This window comes from Bubalus bubalis, chromosome 11 (assembly GCF_019923935.1).
Source record: "Bubalus bubalis isolate 160015118507 breed Murrah chromosome 11, NDDB_SH_1, whole genome shotgun sequence".
Taxonomy (NCBI): Eukaryota; Metazoa; Chordata; class Mammalia; order Artiodactyla; family Bovidae; genus Bubalus; species Bubalus bubalis.
The window spans coordinates 36,465,363-36,471,681 of NC_059167.1; positions in this window are offsets into that span (position 1 = coordinate 36,465,363).

Genomic DNA, 6,319 nt, shown 5'->3' on the forward strand with positions numbered 1-6,319 from the left:
TGAACAACCATGTTGCAAAGCATCACTTTGATTTTGCTGTGTCTGGAACCACTGGCTGCCGAGTATGCTTTCAGTGATGGCATACAAGACGACCACACTAAAGTCAGTTCAGAGTTATTGAGCCTATGGCTTTATTTGAAATGCATAATTGTTCTGAATTTGATTCCCATCTACAAAAGGGAGATAAATTCTCTAAATTTTTTCAACCAGTACTAAGAAAAGATTACTAATAGTGGAATTTTAGTTAGTGTCTACACCAAAGCTTTGAAAATCATCTTTTGGTGTTTCTTTGGGTCTAAGGGTAAATGGATACCAACTTGTTGGAATTGTACATACTCTCTGTGGTTTCTGATTCTTGAAACATATTGTTGCCACTGGAAGGCAGTGTTGCCTAGTCACTGTGTGTTCAGTCAAGACCTTGGGTGGATTGGAAGATTTGGCCTGAATTTGCCGGGAATTCAGATGAGTCCAGAGATGTGCTTTTATCTCTGCCTCTTCTCTGAATCTGTTGGAGGTGCCATCCTTGTTGGATGTTTCCTGTGTGCTGGCATACATCATGTGTGCTGGCATTAATTACGTGAAATCAGCGTGGCTTGTGTGTATTAAACTTGTGTGACTTGAGAGGGTCTCCACTTTTCTTACATGTAAAATGGGATCATTAGCTCTTGCAATCTTAAAACTTCATTGAAAAAAAAAACACAGATGGTGGGATTTCCAAATAATCAGATAGAAACAACTTAATCAATGAATTATACAGGTCTCCTTTTAGAAATCTCAACTATTAAGTTTCATTAGTTGTTGCCTGATTATCCCAGATGTTTTTCTTCCTTATCACCTCTTGCACCTGGTAGAATTCTGGGTCAGTCAGGAGTTATCAAAGAAAATTGATTCAGCAATTAAGTAGCCTTTCTGCATTTTTCTTCCTATCAACAAATATTCAGGTGAAGGTTTGACTTAGAAGCATACTTTAGAATTTAAGTTAGGGAGTGTTCTCTATTGACTTTTTTAAGTGGACATCTCCTCTTTAGACTATTAATAATAATCCCTTATCTTTGTACAGTGCTATAACAATGTAAGGCTTAGTATACCTTTTCTCACTGGAATCTCATAACAATCTGGTGAATTTGGTGAAGGAGGAATTATGATTTTCATTTGGATGCATAGGAAACAAATTCAGGTGGAGTCATGCACCCAAAGACACTTAATCATCTTCCAGTTCTAAACTGTGCTTTTCCCTTCCTCAGGCACACCGTGTATAAACAAAGGCCCCTTCACCTAGCAGGCCATGGTAGAAAGGCTGGAATTGTAGCCTTTAATTCATGGCATTTTTTTGGTCTCATCTTTCCTCTCTTGGTTCATAGACGAACATACCTATTTTTGGTTGTGTCAGTAAGTGATCATCACAGTATGATTTTTCATGGACTTAGAGTGAATAAGAGGCTCTATACATTAAAGCCTTTCCGTTTCTTAGGGAGCTTTATTCTACAGAGTGTTTCTGTAGAAAATGTTTTTTACTTGAAAGACTGTGGATCACTTTTCAAACATGGAATTGTCTTATCTGAAATACATTCCTACCTGTGCTGAAAGACACAGGTATAATCAATGCCTTGATCATAAGGACAATCTTTATCAAAAGTGCCTTAGATCCCCAGGAGCCTGAGGGGATGAGAGAGAAGGCCTCTACTAGTGTCAGTGTGAGCAGGAGCTCAGCCCCCTTGTGGACCAGGCACGAAGGAAGGTTTCAGCAAACTGCCTTGGAATCCCTCTAATCCCTTCTGTGTTTTCAGCATCAGATAATTAACATATTTCTAGATGCAAGTCACTTTAGTTCAACTGATGCCTTTAGGTTCTGCAGGCTCTTAGGTTTAGTGTCACTGTGAAGATGGAAAGCTAGAACATACCAGGTGGTAAATTAGTTAATGAGGATTCCTTTATCTAGTATATTGGCTATCAAAATTGATTGGAAATTGAATTCACCTTCCTCACTGCCCTGCAGCAAGGTTTGTGAATGATGAATAGTCTCTCAGAAGCTGCTTAGGAAAATCAAAGTCAGATTTACCAGTGGTATTCAGACGCAGTCTGTAAATATCATGAGGCAGGGTCCTTGTATCCTTGAGTAATCCAGCTCCCTGCAGGTGTGCTTTTAAGGAGAGTAGAGACATCAGAGATGGTGCTCTTCTTTTTATGTTAACGTGTGTGTTATAGAAAAGTGTCTCATGTTGTTGCCCCTGTCATTTAATACACGACAAACATATAACGCTTACTTTAATATTTTTCAAAAATGTAAAAGTTTTTGCTGAGATAATTGGAGATGCACATGCAGCTATAAGAAATATCACAGAGAGATGGAGTGTGCACTTTGCCCAGTTCCCCCCAGTGGTAACGCTTTGGAAAATCCTAGTATTATTCAATATCACAACCAGGATATTGACATTGATACGACCCACTGATCTTGTTCAGATTTCCTCTGTTTTTACTTGTACTCTTGTGCATAGGTGTGTATGCAGGCATGTGTGTACGCATGTATTAATATTTAGTTGATACAGCTTTATCTACTTGTGTAGGTTGATGTAGCCACCCTCATAATCAGTGACACTGAACAGTTTCATCAACACGTGTATCTTCTGTGTTGCTCTTTCAGAGCTATGGGCTTCCCTGGTGGCTCAGACGGTAAAGAATCCACCTGCAAAGCAGGAGACTGGGGTTCAATCCCTGGGTTGGGAAGATCCCCTGGAGAAGGGAATGGCAACCCATTCCAGTATTCTTGCCCGGAATCCCATGAACAAGAGGAGCCTATGGTTCATAGGGTCGCACAGAGATGGACACAACTGAAGTGACTTAGCACGTTGAAGGACACGTGACTGGTTTCCAGTTTTTGGCTATCATGAATAAAGCATCTGTGAACATTTGTGTGCAAATTCTGTGTGAATGTCAGATTTCATATCTCTGGAATAAATGTCCAACTCATAAAACTCTTTAGGGGTAACTGAAGTAGTAAAATTTTCATGCTGTCTTACAAAAGAAAAGTGAAAGTGAAAGTTGCTCAGTCATGTCCAATTCTTTGTGACTCCATAGACTATACAGTCCATGGAATTCTCTAGGCCAGAGTACTGGAGTGGGTAGCCTTTTCCTTCTCCAGGGGATCTTCCCAACCCAGGCATTGAACCCAGGTCTCCCACATTGCAGGCGGATTATTTACCAGCTGAACCACCAGGGAAGCCCAAGGATACTAGAGTGGGTAGCCTATCCCTTCTCTAGCAGATCAAACTGGGGTCTCCTGCATTGCAGGTGGATTCTTTACCATCTGAGCCACAAGGGAAGCCTGCCTTACAGAAGATGCTTTCTTCTAAAAGATGAGCCATTTCAGTTTGTGTAGACATGCAGACTTGTAGACATGTATATTATTTCCATCTTCTCGTAGGTGAACAGACAATGTTTTTCCATGAAAATAATTTGAATTTCAGTTCATTATATGGATGTTTCATGGGGGATGAGGTAAAAGTACTTTAAAAAGAACAAAAAGGATGTACACGCAGAGTTATCACTAATTGGTTTGCCTTCTCACCTGTAAACTCTCCAGTTATTTGAAGTATCTCCATTGTTGCCATTTTGCATTATAATCATCTATTTACATGCCAGAAGATCCCCACTCCAGTGAATTTCTTGAGAGGTGGGTTCCTGTGTTAATGATTTCAGTAATGCAGGGCAGGTATTTAACACACACTTCTTAAAGAATCTCTTTTTTTGCACAGGACAGTTTATAAGTCATCTAATATGTTTAATTTTCATGCAGCTAATTTGATAAAAAATAGCAAAAGTGTACGTTAATATCTTTCAACTATGCTATTACCATCTTATATATAGAAAAACTTCTATATATAAAACTGCTTCAGAGAAAATTGGTGAGTGGTTTAATGTTTGTTAGGATGAAAGGAATTTATCAAGGACAAAAGTGATATAATCTACTGTTTCACATGAGAGAAAATAGATTAGGAATTCACCTTTTCCATGAGTAATATCAAAGAATGATACAACCCAACATTTAGCTCAAACCTACATTTTGTAGTGGGATTAGAGCATATGTGACATTTAAAAATATTTTACATTTTGACAGTTGAAAGATACTTAATATTACTAAAATTCAGGTTTACTCAGGGTATGACTTCAGCAATTTTCTTTGGAAGCTGTAAAAGGCAGGAAGAGATTCAGAAATCTAGGATAAATTTATTTTACCATCAGTGGTTTGAGTTTGATATTTTATTTTAAACCTTATGATGCATTTCTGGTATTAATATCATAGCCTTTGTATATTACACTGCTTCGGTCCTCACTTAAGATGGTAAGGCCCAATGGTCATGGAGCCTAGAGTTCCCTTTATTTATAAAAATAAATTTAACTTTATTGTTATTATTTTCCAGTCATGCCAGAGGGCTTGCAGGATCTCAGTTCCCTAATCAGGGATTGAATCCAGCCCACTGCAGTGAAAGAACAATGAAATAATTATGCAGCTATTTAAAACTATAAATGTGAACTTCTTTCATAACTCTTTTATTTGTAAAAGTAACAATATTTAACAGTTCTCTTATGATCTCTCCTGTTCCTACTCTACTAGGCATACATATTGATACATAAAACTGCCAGTTGACAGGAAGGTTAGAAAACTTAGGTTTTGAATAATATTACAAAATTAAGTATCCAAAGTAGTCCATACATTCTGATGTGCTCTGATATGGAAAATTGTCCTTTCTTTAAAATTTGACAAATGTTATATCAAGGAGATTATAGGTATCCCCCTTATGTGTAGATTAGAAATTGTAAACTCTTCCATTCTTGACATCTTTTCTATTATATTTTGGAGAGTTTAAATTGGTACACTAATACATGACATTGTTTTAGAAGCAGCAGCAATTTATAGTTAGGTTGAAGCAAGTTCTTGTAATAATGACAGGCGAGGTTCAGCACTAATCCATGGGGATCTATGCAACATGGCAAACAATACACTTTCCAAGACGTGTTTGAATTATGAATCCAATGGTGGGCGGTCTCTCAGTTCTGTGCAGAATAGCTTTGGTGTGAGTTGATGGAGCATTTTGTACCTGGGATTCAGAACTTTTATGAAGGCCAATACCCTGAAACTCATTCAAGCAATAAATTCACTTGTCTTTGAGTTTACAAGGCAATAAACAGTGAAGGCCTTTGACCTTAACATTTACTGAATACATTTGCAGCAGTTGTGTTTATTGACAACTATTTATAGGGAAGCATTGGGCACTGAATTTCTTAAGGGGAGGAAAAGATCTTGTGGGTCTTTTTTGAAAAATAAAAACTCCTGAATTTAATTTTTGGCTATTAGACAGATTTTGAGTTTTGGAGTTGGGATTTGATTCTAACTACATGCAAATCATGCTTTGGGAATTTCTTTTTTTATGATAAAACTATGGGGGAATTTATTCATCTTAGGGTACATTATGCATTTTGAGTTTCATGAATCAAAGACATGAAAGTAAAAGAGGAATCTTTATTATTGAAATAATTGCTATGCCATGAAAAAGGCAGTCTGGAGCTCTTCTTTCTTCCTGAAACCTGGGAGGGATTACTATTGCTCCCCATTGCAGGTGGGAAATTGGGTGCAAAGCAATCAATCAAGAGTTTTGTTTCTTAGAAGGAGAGTCTAATGATGGGTGAATTAGAAAAGATGCTGCAGGCACCTTGGGATACAGGGCAACATGCATCCATAATGGAAAAATGTCATTTTTACTCAAAGAGAGTCCTCTGAGCCAAGTTTTCATCATTGACTCAACCACAGTTACATCCCACCAGAAGGAAGCATGTACTTATAATGGCCAAGGAAAGCGGGTAACCTCTTCTCATCATGCTATTTGAACATATTTGACATAGGGAGAAATCCCTGGTTGATTTTGGTGGGACTCGTGCCTTCGAGAACACGATGTGCTGATCATTATCTCGACATCTGGTGATAGTGGGAGTACTTGAGGGGGCAGTTAACAGGATCCATTCCTCCTAGATTCCACAGTAACACTGACACCACACTCTTAGTAAATGAATTCTGCAATAACAGCGCTTGGCAGCCTTGCAGTTAGCTTAAAAAGCTTCGGCTCACAAAATTCTTTGCAAGCTTTCTTCTCACAGAAGGAGCGAACTGCAAGAAAAACAAAAGAAGTATGTATTTTTTGGGTCATGTTGTCACTTCATATTAGACGATGATCTGTTGGACCCCCTCCATTGAGGCTCTGACTGCATTTATGTCCATTGCTTTGGATCTGGGCTTATGTATCTGTCTTAACAGGCTGTGAAAGAA